General features: G+C 45.4%; 1 protein-coding gene across 8 annotated transcripts in view; it reads left to right on the plus strand.

Moving 5' to 3' along the window:
- Positions 1 to 5,742: 5,742 nt before the first annotated feature.
- LOC137013814 (uncharacterized) overlaps positions 5,743 to 26,796 on the plus strand; it is a 38,364-nt gene continuing 17,310 nt past the window's right edge. For 5 of the 8 annotated variants that reach the window (XM_067377770.1, XM_067377769.1, XM_067377776.1 and 2 more), the window contains exon 1: positions 5,743 to 5,833. The gene's annotated coding sequence lies outside the window, so the exon portion shown is untranslated. Of the gene's footprint in view, positions 5,834 to 16,010; positions 16,207 to 16,539; positions 16,576 to 26,796 lie in introns of those variants that run through there. The other 3 variants (XM_067377773.1, XM_067377772.1, XM_067377774.1) reach the window with 3 other exon arrangements.

Genomic DNA, 26,796 nt, shown 5'->3' on the forward strand with positions numbered 1-26,796 from the left:
CACATGCTGGGCTCCTTCACACTGTCACCTGAAGGCGTGGAACTTGGACTTGCTCTAAAAGCCACACCGCTAACTGAAGTGTCACCCTACGTAGTTCACAGCTGGCTCAACGAATGCATGGTCACAGACATCAGCATTCCCAAAGCCCACCATCTAGAATGGATAATGGACCACGGCCCCTATGACTTTGAACGCAAGTTAACAGTCATTAACTTAATACCAGCTGCCATGGTCCCAGAAGGAAGCTTAAGCAACACAAGTTTCACAGCATCCTTCAAGAGCATCTCCATCACTTCCATCAAACTGGTACCCACAGAACAGGTGCACAGAACGGAGCTCATGGAGGACAAACACCTTGCAGTACCCACAGTCGCTAACCAGCCTGCCTGTGAAACTCAGGAAAGCGCTGCACCTCGGACAGCCAACCTGACAGCTAACACCACAACAGAGGAGCCCTTCCCAAGGTTTGAGCCTAAAGGCCAACAGATCCAGAAAGATGCAAGTGCGCTAAAGAATGATGCAGACTGTCAAAAACTCAGAAACGTCTTGCACAAACTCAAAGTGACATTTGACAAAGACCTTTTATGCTGTGGTCTCACTAAACTTCACACAGTGCATAGTGCAACACACCCAAATGCTCCTCCCACCTTAATCAGGCAGTACAATGGTCACATCGCCCCACATGAACCAGTACAGGAGGTTGTTCATTCAACAGAAGGAAAAGGTGTTATCTGCCCAGGCAACAGCACCTATTCAGCCCCTACCTGGTCCATTGTCAAACCAGACAGCAAGTGGCGACCCACCAGCGACTTCAGGAGGCTGAACCAGCAGGTGCCACTGCCACAACGTGCCAGAAAGCACAAGTCTGCACGGAGCGGAGATTCAGCTGCCTGTCAAAACTGCTATAACAGCACACCAGCGTTGACACTTCAGATACTGGTACCCCAACAACAGCGACCAGCCTGTCACAGATACCTCAAAGAGAATGCGTGCCAAGGAATGCCCACGGCCTACGTCGATGGATGTTCCTACAACCATGAGGGCATCCCACAGGCAAATGCAGGGGTACGATGGTTAAGAAACCAACCCTGCCAACCACAGAACAGCAGGTGGGGTCCCCAGTCATGTCAATATGGTGAAGCAGCAGCTACCCTCAAAACCCTTCACGTCTCCTCAGCTCATAACATCAGGGAACTCATGTGCACAGACTCACACTTTGCCAGACCTTGTTTCACATGCCATCTTCTGGGCTGGAAACAAACTGGTTTCAAGACTGAATGCAACAAGCAGGTGAAACATCAACACATGTTCCAGACACGTGATCACCTCACCGAAGCACACGACATGATCGTTTACTGGGAAAAAGTGAAAAGATGCTTGAAGCAACCAGGGCGTGACAAAGGTGTGAACGACCAAACTAATGTCCTTGCCAAGACTGGCACACTGCATAACAAGCTATGGTCACACCCACCCCATTCACCCACCCTTAGTGTGGCAACAACATCCCGCAGCCAGCGGACTGTTCCTGCAACATTTCCCACCTTACTGCCACTGCCACTGGCAACCAAACTTTCCAACATTTCCATTCGAAATGTTTTGTACCACCACTCAGACCCCTCCAACCTCCCGTTCCCGGCATCTGGTCCCACGGCGGCCCCTAGCAACAAGCGACTGCACGAGACCGACCACATGCTGCGTGTGGGAATAAACTTTCTAAAGTATGTCCCTGATGTCTTCACAGCGCCAAAGCTTGTACTGCCACAGGGCCAAAAGGGGGGTGAACTGATATACACCCACGACACACCATGTGCCAAACACCATGGCACCAGAACTACGGACGAGACATTAAAACAAGTGGCGCACTGGCCCAGCATGCAGCAAGATGTGGCAGAGCACGCCAGAGGATGTCAAGTTTACCGTCATGTCCAGACTGCAAACGCAAAGCACCGAGCTTCACTGCAAAACCGAGGAATCACATTTCCACGGTCAGTCGACCAGAAAGACTGGACGGTAAAACCTCCTCTGATGCTCATGGCCATCACAGACACCGTACAGGAGTCAACTCAGGTGTTCCCCACAGAACTACTGATGGCACGGCAGGTGCCACTGCCGTTGCATCTGTACCAACCAGGAGACTTGAGTCTCATCACAGCCTGCTCCCCTCATCAGCATCACAACAAGCTCCGCCTACAACTGAGAAAGCAACTCGCAACACAGAGCCAAACCCTGCAAACCACCTGCAAATCCTGGAAAGGTATTGCGGTGGTTCTCCGCACTCACAGTTTCCTGCTGATCCAAACTGCGAACTCAAGGAAGCAACTGTTTACAGTCCTCCAGAATGACTTTGCCCAAAATCAGCTGGTTATAGCTCTGTTGACAGACCTGCTGCGAGAAATTAGCTTCTCTATGGACAGAGTGGCTATGAATAGGATTCCTCAGTATCCTACACAAACTGTGCTGGACTTTGCTACTGGCAGACCCAAAGACACGGTCAATGTCAGGTGGCGGCAACGTAACACCCATGCCAAGAAACACACCTCAGTTGCGGTAGCCTACCACAACAGCAACCCACGGCTGTGCCCGGCTCCCCACTTTCGCAGGTGTAGTTTCACCAAAGACTTTCAGTACTTCTGCCCAAACCAGCTCTTCCTCAGAAACCACACTGAAGGAATGGGCCGGTTGCAGCCCATGACCAGCGACACACGCTGCCCGGCCAAGCCTCGCACCCCAGTTATCGGAACACAAGCCGAGACTGTGGGTGATCGACTGCTCATCCACACCCCCACTCATGCAGCCATCCTAATCTACAATCAGCACAACACCACCACTCGTGTCAGCCTGCCCAATCCAAGTAAGAGGATCCATTTACCCCTGAGTTCCATCCTTTATCACAGCCATCTGGCAGTGCACTGTCTCTCAAGCAAAGAGGACCAGTCAGAACTGGAAATCCCATCTTCCCCCAGGGATCACAATCACACCTTAGATCCAGGAATGGAACTGAGGATTGACAAAGGGGGGGTCCCAGCTAAGTGACAGTACTCCTATTGATGCAGCCCTCCAAGCGCTCTCACGACTGCCTGTCCTGACCAGCTCACCTAGAGCCCGAGCTTGGACTGCTGCCAACACAATCCGTTGCCTCTCCATGGCAATCAAGTACGCACTCGCCCTGGCCTTCATCCTATCCCAAGGGATCAAAGGGATGCAAGAGTCCATGAACAAGGGCTTATCTGCCCTCCCTCAAGGACCAGTAGGAACCACCTGCTGCGTGACCATCCGGATCCATGTGCCATCGAACTTGGTTACCGTCCAACGAAGTCCGCACAGGAACTTCGTTGGCCGAAAGGGGGAATCTGTAGCGTATGCACACGTATCAGGATAATCAATAAACTTTGGAATGTTCAGAACGCTTTTAGCATGCTGGACTGGGTTGTAAAACCCCCCCAGAGACTGACCAGATCCACATTCCAACACCCCACACACACAGGGACACACAAAAACACACACACAGACAGACACAGAAACACACAATCATACATTTTGAACTGTATTTGTAAACTACCACTATGCTGAAATATATATTTCATATATTTCTAGGGCCTATGCATGTTTCCTAGTGTTTAAATGAGTGTATTTGTGCTAGTGTGCATTTTAACGATATAATTTTGTCTGTAAACCATAACTTCTCTCCTATGCCTTTCTGACCTATCGAGTTTGGTCTCTCCGTAAAGCTCCGGACACGAGCTATTCACTGAGATATGTCACACCGCTGATAAATGCATTTTTCTATGTGTTTAATGATACTGTGAAGAACGCACTCCATTTGGAGATCTGATCTGAGAGTCATAAATCATGCAGATTAAGTCGTGAGGCCAAACAAAGGAAAAGCTTTCCCGCCAACTTTGCACCCATGTTATTGGCTACCCCACCTCAAGGAGGTGTGTCGGCTTATCTGTCATAAAAGCAAAGACGCACAATTTCTTGTGTGTTCTCTCCCGATTGTCTCACGAGCATCTCATGCACGTTTTTCCCGGACCCCTCCGGTGACCACGCGCTGCCACCGCGCTCAGCTTCGGGATCGCCATCTTCCAGCGAAACTCACTCTCGTCCTCAGTTCAAACCTTCCCGCTGAACGGAGGAAGCCAACGAACTGCACCAGCGCTAACCTGAAATTCGACACACGCAACCAATGCAAGTATACTGCCGTTTCTCAATCTTAGATGATGAAACTGATTTCCGTGCTGGCTTAGGACTGGTTGTGAGTTTGCTACTTGCCTTCTCTCTCTTTCCTTATCTAATTCTATTCTTGTACATAGGTGTGTATTTTCTTGTATATATATTTAGATGTATAACCTCTGTATTCGTAGTTTGCATATATTAAAACGTTATTCATGCTCGATTGTTCTGTTTGTTCTTTCAGCGGAAAACCCAAGTCACTTTAACGTTTTTTCGATCGCTTTATGCTTTAGTTATTTTCATGGCCAGAGAATAACTCCGTTTATAATATTCTGTGAGGGACTTAGTTTGCTGGACAAACGAGCAGTTTCTCTAAATAATTATTAAACCAGAACTAATCATATATGTAATTGATTATAATTCGTTGTAATTGATTCACAATATATGTTTAATTCCCCATTGGGTCGATATATGAATCATAATTTATTCATAACCTTATGAATTATTATATTCATATTTCATCCATAAATTGATTAATAACCGCTACATTTCGTTACACCGCGCAGTTTACATTGACGTCCTTCATAGTCTCGACTCTGATTCATTCCTCATGGCTCTCAGGCGATTCATTGCTAGACGAGGAAAGCCATTCGAGCTATTATCAGATCAAGGGACCAACTTCAAAGGAGGGGAGAGAGAACTGAAAGAAGCATACACAGCTATCGTCCCAGAACTGCAACAGCAGCTGGCAAGCCAGCAAATACAATTCCACTTCAATCCCCCTAATTCTCCACACTTTGGTGGCATCTGGGAAAGAGAGATTCGCTCCCTAAAACAGGCCTTGATGACAACACTTGGTGCACAGTCTGTCACCTTTGAAGTACTGTACACTGTGCTGGTGGAGATCGAAGGGATCTTAAATTCTAAGCCACTGGGCTACACTTCCTCTGACATTTCCGATCTAGACCCCATCACACCAAGCTCCCTTCTCATGGGGCGGCCAGATTCATCACTTCCTCCTGTGATATATCCAGAATCTGAACTGATCAGTCGACGCAGATGGCGCCACAGCCAAGTCCTTGCCGACCAATTCTGGAAGCGCTTCCTCAGGTTCTACCTTCCCAGCCTTCAAACCCGCCAGAAGTGGCAAGATGAGAAATCTAATCTCCAGGTTGGCACCATCGTCCTGATCGTCGACCCGCAGCTGCCCAGGGCATTCTGGCCAGTGGGCCAGGTGTCGAAGGTATTCCCTGGACTAGACAGCAGAGTAAGAACAGCTGAAATTAAGGTGGGAAAGAAACTGTACACACGCCCAGTCGCACGCCTCATTCGATTGCCTGCCATACCAGATTAAAGCTACTTAAAATGGTATAGTTTATAGGCCTTTTTGTTACTGTACATATTTCCTTCTGGAAATCTGGGGGCGGCTGTAAAAAAGGCCACACTCAGGTTATATTCATGTGCCTTAGTTCCCCTTGTAATACACTAGAGTTGACTCACACGCAGCATCCATTCAGCAAGCCAATCAGCGCTGTGCACAGGACGTGCAGATCAGCGGTCCCGCCCACTGAGCTGAGTCATACCGATCGGGAAAGCGGACAGATGCTAGCTGTACTGTAGCAATTTATATCTTTGATAAAGTTGTGTGCGTACCTATAAAGTGAGTAACAGTCTGTTTATATTTTGTTTCTACATTGTTTGTGCATGTTGAACTGCCCCCAGTGTTTATAAGTTTATGAATGTGAGTGACAAAGACAAACTAGCGTGTAAAGATGTTCGTATGTATATTTGCATACTAGTTTCCTCACATATATCACTATTATGTTTATAAGACAAATTCTATGTGCCATTTGATCATTATATGGTTTATTTAATATATATATTTAATATATATCGCTCAATTCTGAGAGTTAGAGCACTCTTTTGGTGCATACGCAGTAATAATTTAGACAGAGCGGCTCCATCTTTGTCCTCGCGCTGAGGTGTCGAATTTCAACTACTCAATATTAGTCATTTCTAGTAGCGCAACTTTCAATATAATGGCACATTTGTTTTCTTATTTGATTGTTTAATTACTGTATTTAGTGTATTCTTTGTGCAGAAATTGTACTGTTATTATATTTATTGTGACCACTGTTATTTGTTATTGTTATTTGTACTTATATATTTTCCTTATATCTTTATCTTGTAGAAAACCACACACACATACATGCAAACCAGCCAATAAATGTGGTGACAATAAATGGGTTATTCCCGCATACCTGAACATCTGTCAGAAAGTCTCTTACCGGACGTTCCGTAGTGGATTTGTTATCAACCGGCAAATTCACATAAACCAAGAAAAGCTACCAGTAGCCACTCAGTTTTACAGCAGGTGATGGCGATTTAGCGGTAATCAGGGAACCGGCTTTACTGAAGAAATGCGCGTGACAAAAGCATTCGATACATCGCCCAGCCCTAGTGTGAACGCAGCATTAAAGGTTTTGAATTGGTTATCTTAAAAGCAGATTGAGTACAGTGCTCTAAAGTATTAACGGAAAAGTTTAGAAATACTAACGTTACTTTAGAAAGGATAAAAGAGGAAAAAACATTCTGAGACTGAGAAGGTGATTTATATATTTTATTTTTGAGGAAAAATAAGTAATTTACATACCATTAGGTAAAAGTTTCTCTGTTTCCTTACAAAGGGTAATATTTATTTTCAGTTATTGTTTTTTTTTTTTTTTTTTTTTGAGGGGGGATTATTATCTTAATAAAAATAAATAAATCTCTGTTATTCCTTTTCTCCTTAAAAGTTCCACTGTGGTATTTTCTTAAATTTGGCAAGTTAACTCATTTAACAAGGTACTGATTTCTGGGATACTAAGAAAATTGTCTAATACATTTTAGTAATGTTTTTTTTTTTTTTTTTTCTAATTGGTATAGGGAAAAAGTAAATTGATGACTATCATCATTTAAAGAGAAAAATACCGGCCAAATTCACTATTCAACTGCCAGGAATCCAGGATTTTCTTATTTGAAAATATTCAAATTTAACTTTACAATTTAAAATAATTTATTTGATTATTTATTTTATGGATTTAAAATTTTCTATTTGTATCTATAAAATGTCATTTATTCCTGTGTTGACAAGCTGAATTTTCAGCATCCATACTCCAGTCTTCAGTGTCACATGATTCTTCATAAATCATATCTCATCTATCATATAAATCAAGCTGATTTGCTGCTCAAGAAACATTTATTATTATTATCAGTTGAAAACAGTTTTGTACCATTTTGTTCAGGATTCCTTGTTTAATAGAAAGTTAAAAAGAACAGCATTTATCTGAAATAGAAAGCTTTTGTAACAAAATGTCTTTACTGTCACTTTTGTTCAATTTAATATTCATCAAACCTTTCTGTCACAAGTCTTTCGTCATGTGTATTGGTACATTACCATGCTACATTGCACCCCCTTCAGGGTACAATGTTTAAACCATTTGGTGCACATGGTCCTCCAGAATGGTTTGGTAGTAGTTTGACATAAGCACATCAAGCACAGTAGGGAATGCCATGATATTGCAGCCCGATCATCACTGATCCACCCCTATGCTCTGGGTAGCAACAGGGTGTTAAGCCTGTTTAGGGCTTCTCCACATCGTAACTCCCATGGATGTGGGAAAGATGCCGGTGAAGGTGGACTCATCCGAGAACAATACGTTTCACATTGTCCACAGCCTGAGATTTGCACTGTTGGTACCAATAAAACCAACATTTGGCAATATAAGTGACCAAAGTTTTGACTATAGCAAGCCTGACTTTGAATATTGTTTTGGTGGAAACAGGAGGCAAGGTTGAAGGGTTGTATTTTGGAATCCACTGCCGCTTCAATATATCTTTTGAGTGATTTATAATCAAGTTATTAATCAACATTTATCTTTCTAAATATTAAATTATTTAAACGACTTCTTCAACTTATGTTAAAGCATTTATTTTCCTTTTCATTTTCAAACACTAGAGAATAATGATGGATATTGTCTATACCTCTCACTGAGAGAAAAGTACAACTTATCGGTATGTTTTGAGAAATGTTCCTGTTTATAGTTAAAGCCTGGGCCAACTTCAACCTTGAAGAAGCTGTGAATCATGTGTATCTTTGTATGTGCGCTAAGTGTTCTGTGTGCAGGTCGTTTATTGGTGCTGGTGAACAACTGGCACTCTGCTTGAGATCTGCAGATGCCTTGTCATGATCTAGAAGGACATCCTGTGCCTAAATCAGAATCAGTTAACCTGAAGTAATTACGTAGTTAGTAGACTCTGTTAGAGTATAATTGCTGTGGAAATGTGAATGTACGTGGAGCGGCCTACAAACTCCTTGTGCAAACTATTCTTCAGTAAAAATTTCATTTTCTTTTTTTTTTTTTTTTTTTTTTTTTTTTACTCTGACTCCGGCCCGGGTCTTCATTCATTATATCTGGTCTTTTGGGTCTTTAACTGAAAAATTCCGCTACAGGGTACTCATTAAATTTGCAGTGAGTTGAGCAGCTGTGGTTTTATGTTTTTTTGTATAGAATCCGGGTTAGTACCTGGACATCCATTTCGGACAGTTATTCACTCCTGTTGGATGTGGTTCGTCCTACGTGGTGGTATGCCGACATTACTCTGGATACCATAGCTCTCGATACACCACACTTGCTGTCCTGGTCACAGATGAGATGCGCATCAACAGTTTGTCCTCTTTTGAACTTGGATATGTCACCCATTATGATGGGTGGTTTGCAATATTTTTTGTACAGCTGTACTATTGCTCTGCTGATTCAACCTTCACACTTTGCTTTTACTGATGGGATGTAAAATCAGTGAAACGCATAGCCGTGAAACATCCAACACAATATTGGCCAGTGATTCCCTGCTCCTCATGTGATCTTGCCATGTGCTCCGCTTGTGATGTGTGCCATGTTCTCATTAGTCGATTTAGTCATGTGGTTTATTAGTTCTGGCGCACGTTCAAGCTCAAACCAGTGCGCAACACTTTGCTACGTTTTCCGGGTTGACCGACATGTTTCCTGGAAAAGGTGTGCAACAGGTTTGAGATACGTTTTCTCTTGTTTGCTGGGTGTGTCAGAAATGTCAGCCCAAACTGTGGCAAGATGTATATAAATCATGCGGTATTAAAGAGATGGCTCGCTCAATGGGTATTAATGTAACTTAAAAATACTATACTTATATATTTTTTTATTGTATTGTGGAGTGACACTTTAATAAACTTTTCTATACTTCTCTGATTATATAATGGTAAATATTACAATATCATAGCACAACAGTGATCAGCAATAATAAGCTGATCGTTTTACTCACAATTAAATTAATATAGATCAACACAGTCTCAGAGGTAAGAAGTGGATTATACTTCACCTGAAATGTCTTTTCATCCTGAAATGCAAGGCAAATGTTGTATAACAATAATTAGAAGTTTCCACAAATCCCTTCACTCGATTGGGATGTTCTCTTTTATTCTGGACAGCAAGGGCAGTGACTGTAACATTGAGCGTATTTTGTAGTATGTATTTATACCGATTTAATCAGGCGCCGAAAATTCTTCAAAAAGAAGTTCGACATCGGCTGCGGCTGGATGTAACCGACCAGCGAGAGTAGCCGCATGCAGGCGGGGAGGAGCTGAAAATGGAGGCGTAAAGTCGGACACTTTCTGCTTCTCATAGTGATGCTCGTGCTGTATTTGCATACTTTATCACAGCTGAAGTGATATAAATGCAATATTTTACTAATACACTGTTTCAGAGACATTCCATTCAATACTTTATGTCCTGCTTACAGCGTCTGTTTTTACAAGAATAAAGTTCAACATAAGCATATATTATTTAAATTCCAATGTAGTGGGGTCTATGTTTTTTTTTTTATGTTTTATTTTGATAAACATGACACAATATAACATTGCAACTACATGAAAAGAGAATATAAACACACAGATTTTTGAGCATTAGTGGAACTGAAGGCGTGAAAATAAACAGGAAACACACGTGATCTTTGTCATGCGGTGAATCCGGCCAATCATGAAACAGCTGTGTCGTCATCAGCGCTCATGCAGCTCCTCTTGAGAAACTGCACTGGCTCAGGCGGCTGATCTCGAATCGCTCTCACGGTACTTTGATGCCACACGTCACAGTCACATGGCGTCGGCGCTGTCTCAAGTCGGACAAAATTTCTTACCGGCATGCACTGCTTCAAGTCAGCCGCCGAACGGTCTGTATGGCGCTGCATCAAGTTGAACAAGCCTAAAGAATGGCCTTCTCAGCTGCCATTGTTGCAACTCTTGCGTCATCAGAACAGGGTGTTCAATGCACCACCGTTTCCGTTTAAAAACGTTTTGCAACGATTTGTCTGGGCTGAACGCAGCCCTGTTTTGTGATTGAATCATTGTCTTGATTGTTTACAGGTGTTCCTTGTTTTTCATTAGTCTCTTTTTATAAATAGCCCTCATGTTTCATTGTTCTCCACTGAGTTTTTGAAATGAGCGCATGCGTAAGAACAACCCCCCTCCTTCACAGCTCATTTCAGAGGAACGCCTCCCAAAACTCGTGCACGAGTGTTTACCACCGGCATACGCTGTGTTGTGTTTTTTGGATTCATTATGTCGGACTTGTAGTATTCTTACATTCTGCTAAGAACCAATCACATGTCAGAGACATTATATCCTATGTTCTTATTGGCTATAGCATTTGCCAGTAAAGTTTATGCGGATTGGCTCAAAAAGTCCAGTGTGTATTATGCTGAGGAAGAGTTAATACTCATGTTGCGAGTCTGAGTCGAGCTAATAAATCCTCATGATAAGACTAGTTCTTCTTGCATCCAGAGTCTCTTTGAATACTAATCATTATAACAAAAACACAACATGGTGTCAGAGTGAACGGATCATATGAACAAAGATGGATACCGCTGGAGTTCCAATGCCCACGATGAACTGGGACGCAACTAACCTGCCTGAAGCATGGCGCAAGTTTCAGCAGCACGCAGAGCTGATGTTCAGCGGACCCCTGAAGAAAAAGGGTGAGGATGAGAAATGTAGTTATCTTATCCTATGGGTCGGAGAGAAGGGCCGTGATATTTTTAATACATGGTCACTGTCTGCAGACGAAGCAAAAGTTTTGAAGTCATACTATGACCGCTTCACAGCATACGTTGAACCCAAAGCGAATGTGATATTTGCACGTTATAAATTCCATGAAAAAATGCAGGGAGACCGTGAGCCTTTTGAGCAGTTTGTGACAGACCTGCGTCTGCTTGTCAAGGACTATAATTATGCAAACAGTGATGAGATGATCCGCGATCGCATTGTGTTCGGGATACATTCACCGAAAGTGAGAGAGAAACTTTTGAATGTGGGCTCAGAGTTAACGCTCAAAAAAGCGATAGATGTCGCTAGATCTCATGAGTTGGCGCAAGCACAGCTAAAAACTATTTCAAGCAGCATGAGTGCTTCACGTGAACATGCAGTGCACGCAATCTCCCGCCATACATCAAAAGGCGCAGTTCCAAAGCAACGCACCGCTAAATACACAAAGAAATACAGCGAGAATTTGCAACTTAGGAATGCTACCCCAGTGCACCAAAAAGGATGCGGCTACTGTGGAAACAAACCTCACGCTGATCGATCTCACTGCCCTGCAAAAGGAAAGGTGTGCAAAATATGTGGTAAATTAAACCATTTTGCAAAAGTCTGTCGCTCCAGCTGTGAGAAAACTGTCCATGCAATAAGTGAAGAACATTCAGACCAAGTTGATGAGTATGAAAAGCTGTTTATTGACTCAGTGACACAGGGCAGACAGAGTTCAGACACAGAGCAAGCTTTTGTGTATATTAAAATAGGTCCAAAACAACTTGAAGTCAAGTTCAAGCTAGACACTGGATCATCTGCCAACGTCATTGCCCTGCATGAGTATAACAAGCTGAACACTCATTGCACTCTGCAGCCGACATCTCACCCCTTGTTTGGCTATGGTGGTGAACGCCTGGCGGTAAAAGGCAAATGTGACCTGAAATGCAAGCACAAAGACATTGAGATGGCTATGACATTTTTATGTAGTCAACACAAATCCACCCCCTGTCATAGGTCTAAAAGGATGCATTGACTTTGGCCTCATCAAATTAGTACTATCTGTTACAGAAACACCGATAGAAGTGCCTATCTTGAAGGAGTTTGCAGATGTTTTCAAGGGAATTGGACTATTTCCTGGTGAGTGTACCATACACTTAGATCCGCATGCAACCCCAGTAGTCCACCCACCCAGACGTGTTCCTCTCGCACTACGCGGCCGTCTCAAAGAGGAGCTTGAGAGCATGATAAGACACAACGTCATCGTTAGAGTCACTGAGCCTACCGAATGGGTTAACTCTATGGTTGTAGCTGAAAAACCACGCACAGGTCAGCTAAGGGTTTGTCTGGACCCAAGGGACCTTAACAAGGCCATTAAGCGACCTCATTACCCATTACCTACTCTCGAAGATATAACGTCCAAGCTAGCTGGTGCCCGTTATTTTAGTGTCCTCGATGCTAGATCAGGGTATTGGGCTATTAAGCTCACTGAGGATTCTTCAAGGCTGACCACTTTCAACACACCTTTTGGGCGTTACCGTTTCCGACGTCTTCCCTTCGGACTGATTTCAGCCCAGGACGAGTTATAGCGAAAAATTGATGAAACGTATTAAGGTTTGAACGGGGTCATGGCCATTGTTGATGATATTCTCATCTATGGTAAGACCAAAGCTGAACATGACAAACACCTCCATGGTATGCTGCAGCGTTCCAGAGAGAGAGGAGTCAAGCTCAATCCAGAAAAGAGTATCATCTGTGCTACAGAGGTGAGCTATTTTGGACATCTCCTCACTGCTGAGGGAGTAAAGCCAGACCCTGCCAAAGTTGCTGCCGTAAGAGACATGGAGCCACCTAAAGACAAAGGGGAACTCGAGACAGTGCTAGGTATGATCAATTACCTCTCTAAATTTGCACCTGGTCTTTCTGATGTCAACGCACCACTGCGACAGCTCCTAAAGGAGTCAAGTGAGTTCGTTTGGGATGCCCAGCATGACAAAGCCTTCGAGAAGATAAAAGGGCTACTCACATGCATACCAGGACCAGTCTTGGCCTATTTCGATCCTCTCAAGGAGATCAGGTTACAGGTTGATGCTTCCAAGTATGGGCTCGGGGCAGTCCTGTTGCAGGATGGAAGACCTATCGCGTACGCATCAAAGTCACTCTCTGAATGCAAAATCAATTACGCTCAAATTGAGAAAGAACTCTTTGCCATTCTATTTGGTTGCAAGCGTTTCCATCAATATATCTATGGCCGTCAAATCGTTGTTGAAAGTGACCACAAGCCCCTTGAGTCAATAATGCGGAAATCCTTGGCATCAGTTCCCCCAAGGCTACAGAGGATGATCCTTCAGCTCCAAAAGTACAATTTTACTATTGTGCATCGACCAGGCAAGGATATCCCTGTCGCAGACACATTGTCCAGAAAGTCGTTGTCTGACCAGGATACAAGCCTAAGTGAGGGTATGGATATTCAAGTGCACACAGTGTACAGCAGTCTTCCTGTCAGTGATTCAAAATTGGACGAAATCAGAGCTCAAACTGAAAAGGACCCACAGTTCCAGACACTGAAAGGAGTGATACAAAGAGGATGGCCTGAGGAAAAGAGGAAGTGTCCCGTGAGTGTGTCAGAGTTCTGGAACCACCGTGATGAGCTTTCGTACCTGCATGGAATAATCTTCAAAGGTGAAAAGATTGTCGTTCCCACAAGCTTTCGTGCAGACATGTTGTCACGTGTACATGCCAGTCATTTAGGCATCGAGAAGACCAAGCAGAGAGCCCGTGACATCATGTTCTGGCCTGAGATGGGGAAGGAAATAGAGAACATAGTTAGGAAATGCTCAATCTGCCTCACGTATCGCCCCTCCAACACCAAAGAGCCAATGATCAGTCACAAAATTCCAGACAGGCCATGGCAAGTTGTGGCTACCGATTTGTTCACCTGGAGCAATGAGGATTATCTTGTGACAGTGGACTACTACAGCAGATATTTTGAGCTGGACAAGCTCAGCAGCACAACCTCAACTGCTGTGATAGACAAACTAAAAGCTGCTTTTGCACGACATGGCATTCCAGAGGCTGTCATCTCAGACAACGGCCCCCAGTACAGCTCGGGTGAGTTTGCGGCGTTTGCAAGAACGTGGGAATTTAAGCATACCACCTCAAGTCCGTGTTACCCGCAAAGTAATGGACTAGCAGAGAAATCTGTGCAAACTGCAAAGATGTTGCTGGAAAAGGCTAAGGCTGACAAAAGAGATCCACACCTCAGTCTCCTGGAGTATCGCAACAGCCCTGTCGATGGTTTCAAGTCCCCAGCTCAGCTGTTGATGAGTCTTAGCCTACGGTCAACCCTACCAAATACCAATCAGCAGCTCCTGCCGAAAGTCGTCAGGAGGAAAGATGTCAGAGTAAAAAGGTTACAGAAACAACAGAGCCAAAAAAGCTATTATGACAGATCGGCTAGACCTTTATCTCAGCTCAAGGAGGGACAGGCAGTTAGAGTACATGAGCAAGGATACTGGAAACCAGCCGTTATCGTCAGATCAGCCGGCACTAAGAGATCGTATCACGTGCGTACTTCTGATGGACGGGAATATCGACGAAACAGACGTCACCTCCTGGACACGAAGGAACCTCAGGACAGTTCTGACATATCCTTGGGACATGATGGTGTTGAGCTATGTGAAACACCAATCAGCAGTGCACCACACAATGACATTATACACACACCTGACCACACTGATGACCTGCCCAAATCCGTCACTTACAGAACCAGATATGGACGCCAGATAAAGCCCAGAGTCATTCTGGATCTGTGATTGTACAAGCGTGTAGGCAGATCGCTGCCCTTAAAAAGAAAAAAAAATTGTTGTTCATAATGTTCAATGTAGTTTGCGTTTTGTATGTGACAATCCATTATAGCATACAGTATGCTAGTGCTTTAGTATAATACTATATGGATGCTCTAGTTTGTACATGTGATGTTTTTTTTTGTTTGTTTTTTGTAATCTGCATGTTTCTTTCACTTAATATGATATGCAATATGTTCTTTATATTGTTTATTTCAAAAGAAGGGGGATGTAGTATTCTTACATTCTGCTAAGAACCAATCACATGTCAGAGACATTATATCCTATGTTCTTATTGGCTATAGCATTTGCCAGTAAAGTTTATGCGGATTGGCTCAAAAAGTCCAGTGTGTATTATGCTGAGGAAGAGTTAACACTCATGTTGCGAGTCGAGCTAATAAATACTCATGATAAGACTAGTTCTGCGTGCATCCAGAGTCTCTTTGAATACTAATCATTATAACAAAAACACAACAGGACTCACTGCAGGTAACTCATAATCTGCAGTTGTTATTCCACAAGGAACGTCACGGCAGTGATTGACAAGCCAGAGGGCTAATCCGCGCACGTCTCTCACAAGGAACGTCCGGCAGTGATTGACAAGCCAGAGGGCCAATCGCGTAAACGATTGGCTGATGTTTTTAAAGCCCTACCTCGTGCACAGATGATGTATATTAATATTATTACTTTCAGTGCACCTAATAAATAGTCTTTTATCAGTTAGTAAAGACAGTTTCAAGTAATATTGCAAAAATGTATAAAACAAAACATCCTCTTTAGCACCTTTAACTTCTGATATAATAAATAAAGAATTTGTGTTGTTTAAATGGTTTTATAATATCTGCGTCACATTTCCTTGCGTGTCGTGGTAGATTGGACTCTTGTCATAGAATTTGATGACGTATGTCCATGCGCATAAACTCAGAAATGTCATAATAAGAGTCCCATGCAACATGACGGGAGCCGCTGTGCCATATGTTCTTTCGTTTGGGTTTATCATCACGTCAGGTCAGCTAGATGCACAGAATGTGGGAAAACAATTAAAGACACTGGAACAACATCATCAAATTTTAACGGTGAGACATCGCATCCACAAAGGTCAGTCACATTAATGCCTGGCTCACACTATGAGTTTTAGGCCGATTTATGCCCGATTTTCCCCTCCCGAGAATCTGAGAAAAAAATCTTGTCCACGACCTCGATCGGTTCCGATGTTCGGCGCAGATTATCTGGTAATGTGAGACGTTCACAGATAAAATCTTGCACCTCCCGATCTGATCTCACACAAATCGGGCTCACCCCGATCATATCAAACATGTTTGATATTTATCGGGATGAGCAAGACTGTAATAACATCAGTACTGTCACAATAGCCAATAGGAAACAAGTATACAACGCAACGGAAGTGACAGACATTTCGAAATGGCGACCACGAAAACCAAGATCAAGGAATCTACAATGCAAAAGGTGACACTAGCGCTTTTGAACTACAGTAGGCAGGCAATATTATAACGGTAAACATTCAAGCACACTACGATAGTAATAAAAGGTCAATTTTACCAGAAAGTTTAAACAGAAAGTTTCCGTGTTTCCGTATCCATTTTGTTTACATCCGCTTTTGATCTGCTGCGTAGATCACGTGACGCGCTTCCTCTGGCAGATAATCTTAATAACATTTTGTAGTGTGTGATGCTCCGCGAATTTCAAATCTTGTAGTGTGAGCATGTTTAAGATTTGAGGGAAGAAAATCTGCAAAGATTCTCCTGGAGTGTGTGCTGCAACCAGATTTTACAATTGGATAGGATTTTAAAACTCCTGTAGTGTGAGCCAGGCATAACTCACACAGTTAAGGCTGGAATACACTACACGATTTTTGCCCCGATTTTCCCCCCGATTTATAGTCTGAACAAGTTGATGGTAGTTGACAAAAGTCAGAGCCAGTCTGCAGATTTGAGCCGACAGATTCCATGGAAAATCGCTTAGTATATAATGGTCATTCATGAATGAGAAAATGCAGAATCTGTCGTTTTATATTTGTTTGCGGCAGTTTCGTCACACAGTCGGGTCAATACAGCTCACGTCGCTCCCAAGTTGAAAAATACGGAAATTCTTTTTCATAACGCAAAAAAAAAATCACTGAAGAATAAGTGGAGCTCCACCATGATAGAGAAATTGCTTCAGTAAGTACTGTACTGTTAGCTTTGTCTTGAGAGTTAGCAAACCACATTCTGCGGCAAATCCGGATTCATTCATTATTAAATATGTTAATATTCATCACTATTATACATTTACGCCAGAAGAATTATTAATTATATTACATTAAATGTACATAGCGACTGATTATGATAATTGATTACATTATAGGTAACAACTTGGATATTCATAAAACTACACAATTTACCTCTAACTCCTGTTGTAATCTGTCCATACTGACTGTGTCTACCCACCCCTGTCTATCTCCAAAAGCATTTGCCTCGCATCTTCCACTACTCATCTCTTGCATTTGTTTCGCCTGTCTGTCATGCATCTCCTAGCAACCAAGCATGTGTTTCTGTTTGTGTTCCGAACGATTTTAAAGTCTGGTAGTGTATGATGCCCGGCTTTTCTCTGTAACCATTTACAAAGTCGGCAAGTGTATGATGCCTAGTGTTTTAAAAATCTGTTCAGATTTTAAAAATCGTGTAGTGTATTCCAGCCTTTAGCTGTTATACTGTGGTGAAGCTGCATGGCTCTTTTTAATTGCCAGCCTGTTAAAATATGAACAAAAAAATCTAGACTTTAAACCTAGCACTACGTTTTATCAATCTTTTCGTATTATATGCAGCTTTTCTCTTTCTTAATGTGTGTCCATAAGAGAGAGAGAGAGAAAGAGATGTTAATCCATTTATTACTTAAAGCTCATATTTTAATGTGTCGCAATCAGCATGTGTAGTTTTCAATTTACATTCTTAAACATTCCGCAGTTTCATATTTTCTGATAATCAATGATAATGACCAAATAAAATAAATAAATTTCAAATAAAACAGATTATAGAAAGATCATTATTTTGTCTATATAATACAACTAGGATAAAAAATAGGATTTGATTATAAGAATTTTTTTTTTTTTTTTTATGACTCGACTGTCCATTTGGAGTGAAGTTATTAAATATTAATAAATATTGTTATACTTGCACTTGGATCCTCTGTCTTTGTTCATTTCCTGACAAAATGTCTACTTTTAAGGTTTCAAAGAAGTTTTGGGAGAATAAAATGTCAAAATTAAGTGTAACACTTATATTTATGTAAAAATTTAAATAACATACTCTTACCTGTACATATGAAAATATAAAAGAATAATCAAGATTCAAGCATACTAAATTTTATTGCATTTTAAATGAATAAAACATTCTTGCTGACAAATGGGCAAAACCTAGGATAGTGGCAAAGTTTAAAATGTAAAATACAAGTAATTAGCATTTGGAGTAAAAGTCTTTTATATGACATAAATAGATTTTTTTATTATAGTTTATTTTATTATAGTATTTATAGAATCCCTGACAAGATTGCTACACTGAAAGACAATTTTAGTGTGTCTTCTGTAAATCATGGTAAAAACTAATTTAATAATTTTTGCTCAGAAGAAACAAACAAATTAACCCTCTATGGTTTGCATTATAGTTCTAACTATGAATTAAACAGAGACATTCTGATGTATTGGAACACAACAACAAAAACAACAACAATTCAAATCTATATTATACTTATTGTTTTGATGCTTGAAAACCCTTTTTGCGTCTTTGACCCTTAAATCAATATCGAATTGCATATTGCATTTTTTTTTTCTTCAATACCGTACAGCCCTACCTCTTTCTTCTTCTCTTCCTGTTATGTCTTTTTCTCCGAAGGGCCATAAGGTAGTTCATGGGGAAGCGATCTTTCCTATCTCCTTTGACCTTTTCCCTAATTTTAATTAGATTTTTAATTTTTAGATTCAGTTTCTCTGCACATAACCACATGTTTCCTCTGCTTGCCTGTATTTAAGCTTTTTGTCCTTTTCCCCTCTGTGTAATTGATGTCTAGTTCCCATTCAGTCGGTCACGTTCGACGTACGTCGGACAGACCGACGAATAGGAATCTCGCTAGAGAGGCCAATCTACTTCGAGTGTAACTAAAACGAGCCAATGCACATTGGCATGCAATCATATGCATCAGCTGCTCGCCTCGCAGCGCGGGTATATAATGAGCACAGGTGCGTTGCATCTTCAGCTTTTCGCTTCGGAGCCGAACGGTGTTTGTTCCTGTTCTCTGCAAGCGAGTGTCTGCTAGAAGACGAGTCAAGCTTTTTGGTTGAACTTCTCTTTTTTTCCGAGTGCGGGCGAACAGCACAGCAGCGGGGTCGAAGTCCTCTCTTTTTCTGTTTTTGTGTCGTTTGCCGTTTTTGAGCAAATAGCTGTTTGACAGCGTCAGAAGGCTGTTCTCACGGCCGGTACGGTGCGCTTTTGAGCGCTGAAAAGCCGTTTTTACGGCTGGTAAGAGGGAGCGCCTTCAAAGAGAGAGAAAGCACATAACAGGCTGCACACAATCCCTGTCTGTGTTGCGGTGGCCGTTCCCCTGCGTGCTTCAGCACTTCTAAAAGAGTAAAGTCCCTGAAAGAGCTTACACAAGTAGATTCGCGTCTTTTTAAAGACGACATCCTACTTGTGTTTCTGGATGCGATCGTTCCTGTCCTCACTGACGGCCACGATCACCGTTTCGCATGTCTGGGCGCGTGCTGAAATGATGTTCGTGGGTGTTCATGTTTTCATATGAGAACATGATCACGTCGACACGCCGGTCGTGACTCTTCTTTCTCCGGGAAGCTTGAGTCCCCTCTGTTGTTGGCCAGCTGCCGCTTGTGTGTAAAAGCACAGCCGCGGGTCTGCCCGACACTCTGGGAGACCGTGGAGATCAGCGAGAGCAAACCTTTCGCTCCTCTGCGTGTCGTGTGCCGTCGAGCTGCCGGGCTGCAGCGCGGGTTGTCACGGCAACCCAGCGCTCGCTCGGCGCTCTAGATGCGCAGTTCCCTTGCGTAATCTCCATTGTAGCGCCCTCTCTGGTGCAACAGAAGAGGTCTACTTTGCTGATATGGCTTGGGTGACATGAGGTTGAGGGGTTCCTTCGGGGAACCAACCCCCTAGGGCCCCTCCCTCTCTAGCGCATTGCAAGCTGTGCAGTTTCTGGATTGGATTGCTGGTCCTTTTCATAGGGGAACCTAGCATTTCATTCAGAGCTCCAGCTGAGGGACAGACGTCGATTGCAGCATCGGAGAGAGTGCTGTTATGCTCTGGAAATGAGGGTGACGCTGCCCACTGTAATGGTGTGTGCTTATGCTGACTCAGATTCAGAGTTTACAGCCATGCTTTCCTGGGTCTTCCAGATGTGCATGGAAAACTTGGCAGTATGGGGGTATATTTGTGCCATAAATATGGAATGCCAAAGGTGCCAATCTGCATAAGTTTTTCCTCTCTCACTACCCTCTTGGATGGGGTGGCTGTACACAGACCACACCCACCCTGCATGTGAGGCCAAGGCACTCTTTTTGCATGAGGGTAGTTCTGTGCTGGGGTTGAGCTGCGCTTGTTGACTAACCGTGATCAAAGTCACGGCGCAGGCCCTCAGCCAGACGATGTCCACCTCCGTGGTCCAGAAGTGCCCCCTGGCTTACCTTGTGAGGTGTGAGAGGTTGTCAAGCTAAATGCTTTCTCAATGCTCCCATCTTACGAGGTGGCCTTTCGGTGACACTGTCGAGGACTGAGCCCAGCGGTTCTCCTCAGTTAGTAGCGGATCGGGGAGCTTCCCATGACAAACCATTGAGTTCCTCTTGGGCCGCCCCTCAGTCTGCTCGTCGCCAAGGGTGTCATCCCCTGCAAGAAACTCCGGCCCAGCAGGCTCTGCTGTATCCATTGCGGGGAGATGACGCCTCCCGTCTCTGCAGCTGTTTAACTGGTTGGTGAGAATCACCCCTGAGACGGGCGACCCAGAGATGGGTGGGGCTGCTCTTCCACCCCTGGAGGAGGGCCAGGTGGTAAATCCTTTATTGGGTTTGTTTCTGTTCCGCCACTGACCCAAGAGGCAGCGGTACCCAAATTTTAAAGAGCAGTTCCTCCATTTCCAGGTCTGAAGAGGGTTTGGAGAGCAGTGGGAGGAGAAAAACCTCACCACTCTCATCCCCCTCTTCTGTCGCCAACGGACAGCAGCGAGCAGCGGGCAGCCAAAGCCTTGACTGCTCCCTCTGTCCATCCGTGGAGCCAGGTAAGTGTTGCCTAGCACACTGTGACGCCGCTTTGGGCCGCCTCGCAAAGAGAGCCCCCCGAGCCGCGTCCCTGTGTTCCACCTCGCTGCCCTGCTGCGGGTACACCGGTGGTCCCTTTGGTCCTGCTTGTACGGTCTCTGCGAGCCGGGTTAACGCTCCCCAGTCCGTCTCGCTGGCTCCTTCGGACCATCAGGGTCGGCTTTGCGATTCAGTTCGCCCGGCTTCCCCCCCCCAAGTTCAGGGACGTCCTCTTCACTACAGTGAAAGATGCCGATGCCCCTGTCCTGCGTGCGGAGATCGCAGTCCTACTGGCGAAGGACGCGATAGAGCCGGTCCCTCCAGCCGATTTGAGGTCGGGGTTCTACAGCCCCTACTTCATTGTACCCAAGAAAAGCGGCGGGTTACGACCGATCTTGGACCTGCGAGTTTTGAATCGGAGCCTCCACAAGCTACCATTCAAAATGCTCACGCAGAAACGCATTTTCGAGTGCATCCGTCCCCGAGATTGGTTTGCAGCGATTGACCTGAAGGACGCGTACTTCCATGTTTCAATTCTTCCGCGACACAGGCCATTCCTGAGATTCGCGTTCGAAGGTCGAGCATATCAGTACAGAGTCCTACCCTTCGGGCTGGCCCTGTCTCCCCGCGTCTTCACGAAAGTCGTGGAGGGAGCCCTTGTTCCCATGAGAGAACAGGGTGTTCGCATTCTCAACTATCTCGACGACTGGCTCATTCTAGCACAGTCCCGGGATCAGTTGTGCAAACACAGGGATTTGGTGCTCAGACACCTCAGCCAGTTGGGGCTTCAGGTCAACTGGGAAAAGAGCAAACTCGCCCCGGTGCAGAGGATCTCTTTTCTCGGTATGGAGTTGGATTCGGTCGAGCAGATAGCACGCCTCACAGAGGAACGTGCTCGGTCGGTGTTGAACTGCCTGAATACATTCAATGGCAGGACAGCGGTCCCACTGAAGTTCTTTCAGAGGCTCCTGGGGCATATGGCGGCTGCTGCGGCTGTAACACCGCTCGGTCTGCTTCATATGAGACCGCTTCAGCACTGGTTTCACGGCCGAGTCCCGAGATGGGCGTGGCAGCGCGGCACATTCCGGGTGCCAATCACTCAGGAGTGCCGCCGAACCTTCAGTCCGTGGTCGGACCCCTTGTTTCTTCGGGCAGGAGTGCCCCTAGAACAGGTGTCCCGGCATGCTGTGGTGTTCACAGATGCTTCTGCCACTGGCTGGGGTGCCACGTAATACGGGCATGCAGTCTCAGGGGTTTGGACGGGACCCCATCTGCATTGGCACATCAATTGCCTCGAGTTGCTGGCAGTACGCCTTGCTCTGAGCCGTCTCAAAGGCCTGCTTCAGGGCAAGCATGTACTGGTCCGTATGGACAACACTGCGACCGTTGCGTACATCAACCGTCAAGGTGGTCTACGCTCCCGCCGCATGTCGCAACTCGCCTGCCATCTCCTGTGGAGTCGGAAGCATCTGAGGTCGCTTCACGCCATTCATGTCTCCGGTGTGCTCAAGCGTGTGGCCGACGAGCTATCACGAGCTGCGCTGCCAGGAGAGTGGCGACTCCACTCCCCAGGTGGTTCAGCTGATCTGGAGAGAATTCGGAGAGGCTCAGGTAGACCTGTTTGCCTCACCAGAAACCTCCCACTGCCAGTTGTTTTACTCTCTGACCGAGGGGACACTCGGGACAGATGCACTGGCTCACAGCTGGCCCCGGGGCCTGCGCAAATATGCGTTTCCCCCAGTGAGCCTACTTGCACAGACCCTGTGCAAAGTCAGGGAGGACGAGGAGCAGGTCTTGTTAGTTGCGCCTTACTGGCCCAACCGGACCTGGTTCCCAGAACTCTCACTCCTCGCGACAGCCCCTCCCTGGCCCATCCCTCTGAGGAAAGACCTTCTTTCTCAGAGACGGGGCACTCTTTGGCACCCGCGTCCAGACCTCTGGAAACTCCATGTCTGGTCCCTTGGACGGGATGCGGAGGTTCTAGGTGACTTACCCCCTGAGGTACTTAACACCATCACTTCGGCACGTGCACTGTCTACGAGACGTGCTTACGCCTCAAAGTGGAACCTGTTCGTCGAGTGGTGCTCTTCTCGCCGGGAAGACCCCCGAAGATGCTCGATCAGAGTCGTGCTTTCCTTCTTGCAGTAGGGTTGGAGCGTAGGCTGTCCCCCCTCCACCCTCAAAGTCCATACTGCTGCTATATCCGCTTACCACGACCACTTAGATGGCAAATCTGTTGGTCAGCACGACCTGGTCATCAGGTTCCTTAGGGGGGCGAGACGGTTAAATCCTTCTTGGGACCTCACTCTGGTGCTGAGAGCACTTCAGATTGCTCCCTTTGAGCCTTTGCTGTCAGCAGACTTAAAGATTCTGTCTATGAAGACTTTGCTGCTGGTGGCATTGGCCTCCATCAAGAGGGTAGGGGACCTGCAGTCATTTTCGGTCGACGAATCGTGCCTGGAGTTCGGGCCGGGTGATAGCCACGTGGTACTAAGACCCCGGCCTGGCTATGTGCCCAAGGTTCCTACCACTCCCTTCAGGGACCAGGTGGTGAGCCTGCAAGCTCTGCCCTCGGAGGAGGCAGACCCAGCCCTGGCTTTACTCTGTCCAGTCCGCGCTTTGCGACAGAACCTAAAGCCTCAGGACCTCAGACCAGCTCTTGTCTGTTATGGAGGCAGGCAGAAGGGAAAGGCTGTCTCCAAGCAGAGGATGGCCCACTGGATAGTGGATGCCATCGCCCTGGCTTACCAAGCTCAGGGCGTGCCCTGCCCGCTCAGGTTGCATGCTCACTCCACGAGAGGTGTCGCATCCTCCTGGGCGCTGGCTCGTGGCGCCTCGCTGACAGACATTTGTAGAGCTGCGGGCTGGGCGACACCTAACACGTTCGCTAGATACTATAGCCTTCGTGTCGAGCCGGTCTCCTCCCATGTTCTCGCCACAGGTCAGAGGCACGGAGAGGCCCCGGCTTAGTGTCGGCTTGCTGCGCTACAGGCGCTTCTTTTCTCCAGAGAGTCCCTACAAGGCAGACCCTGTCGAGTCCTCCGATATCCCTTCGGCAGCCGACGTGGCGGAGCGTCTGGCGCCAGGCCTATACTCCGTTGTATCCTTGAGAACCGGGTTTAGGCTGGGTTCCATATGTGTGACCCTACGGGGATCCCATATGGTTGGTTCCACGGTTGCTCCTAAACGAAGCCCGTGTCTTTCCCTCTGGGAGAACCTACCCTTCATCGGGTTGGAGTCACCCCAGCTCTTCCATATGTAGCACAGCCCTACAGGGTTAGTCCATATGTACTTCTCCACATAACTCCTTCGGGGAAGGATGTGGCTTCCGCAGCGTTCCTTTCCCAGCGAAGGGTACGCTTTCCCAGCGTTATCCAATAGTCTCACTGAATGGGTTTTGGGGAACAGCAGTGATCGACTCTCTCTGTGTTAGCTCTGTCCCACCATCCTCAGGCAAGGGGGTTCAGGTGGCTTACAACAGAGCGCTGGAAGGGGGCAGCTCCTGTGGCGCTTTGGTAGGGATTCCTATTCGTCGGTCTGTCCGACGTACGTCGAACGTGACCGACTGAATGGGAACGTCTCGGTTACAAAGGTAACCCTCGTTCCCTGAAGGAGGGAACGGAGACGTACGTCCCGTCGCCACAGTCGCTGTACCCCGCTGATGCTGCCGCCTATCCGGTTCGGCTCCTCAGCGAAAACCTGAAGATGCAACGCACCTGCTGCTCATTATATACCCGCGCTGCGAGGCGAGCAGCTGATGCATATGATTGCATGCCAATGTGCATTGGCTCGTTTTAGTTACACTCGAAGTAGATTGGCCTCTCTAGCGAGATTCCTATTCGTCGGTCTGTCCGACGTACGTCTCCGTTCCCTCCTTCAGGGAACGAGGGTTACCTTTGTAACTGAGACGATCTTGGCATCTCTAGGTGTTGATGCTATTATATTCTAAATTATGACTATATGTTTCACACTTTTTTAGTAGGCTATATGCCTCTCTAATCTCAGCTTGTGTCTATTCTTAACTAGTTATCACCACGAAGATCAGACAATATTAAGATATTTTAATTAGTCTTTCTTAGGTATTTTAAACAGGCAGTTCCTCTGCAGGTCCACTGGTGGGAATAATGTTGTTCAGTATTCAAAATTTTGTTCAAAGTCTATGTTGGAATTTGTTCCCCACTTTCTGATTTATAAAATATCCACAACCAGAAAGGGGGAACTTTCTCTCTCTGTCTTCCTCCCTCTACGCACACACAATTCTCTCCTCTCGCAGCCCCGCCTTTAGCTTCACTCTAGTTTTCTCCTCCCTCTGTCAGATGCAGCCCCGCCTTTACTGCTCTCTCTAGTTTTCTCCTCTTTCTGTCAGAGGCAGCCCCGCCTTTAGTTTCACTCTAGTTTTCTCCTCCCTCTGTCAGAGGCAGCCCCGCCTTTAGCTTCACTCTAGTTTTCTCCCTCTGTCAGAGGCAGCCCCGCCTTTAGCTTCACTCTAGTTTTCTCCCTCTGTCAGAGGCAGCCCCGTCTTTAGCTTCACTCTAGTTTTCTCCTCCCTCTGTCAGAGGCAGCCCCTCCCTTATCTTCACTCTAGTTTTCTCCTCTCTATAACAGAGGCAGCCCCTCCCTTACACTTTGAAAAGTACTATACACCAGTTTTTGCAAAAAATGGAGAAACAGAGTTTTCTCTATGAACTTTTGCTTACTTGTTTTGACTTAAGGGCTGTGTTTCCCTGTCTGGATTGCAGTGCTTACAGTCTGGAAAGTGTCCAGATAAACGACAGAGCCAATTTCTGGGAATGTTTGTAGTTTTTTCCATAGTTCTTTTATAATATTTTACATTCCCTTTTATTATGTTGGATTTCAGTATCCATTAAAAACTTGGTTTTCCATTTCACAAAATCAACAGGAATATTCACATATATTTTTAAATAACATTCTCATACACTTTTGCCAACTTTACACCAAGCAATAAAAATTTATTACACATAATTTTTTGCTAAAATGGAACAATAGAGCCACCACCTTGGAGCTCAGAAAGACCGTTCCTACTGGCTCTTCGCGATCAGTGGGTGAGTAAGTCAGTTGTCCAAGCGGATTGCCACCTTACATTGTTGCTAGGCCTCCTCTTTCTCAAGAGTCTTTATGATAGGGCCTCTGTCCTCTGAGCCAGAGGCTAAGTTGCTCTGTGAGCCTTCTTGGCCATTGCTCTTGAACTAGAGCATTGCTAGGCCTCCTCTCACTATGAGAGTCATTCTATTAGAGGATTCTGCTCCCCTCAGCTCCACCCATTATTGTGTCAAGCTCCTGGCCCTGTTATGTTGACAAGCATGGGACGTAGTGTATTTGTTCTAGGAGCTCAGCCACTGGCTAAGTGGTTAGGCTCTCTGTGAGCCTCCTTGGCT

Source organism: Chanodichthys erythropterus, chromosome 23, assembly GCF_024489055.1.
Source record: "Chanodichthys erythropterus isolate Z2021 chromosome 23, ASM2448905v1, whole genome shotgun sequence".
Lineage (NCBI taxonomy): Eukaryota > Metazoa > Chordata > Actinopteri > Cypriniformes > Xenocyprididae > Chanodichthys > Chanodichthys erythropterus.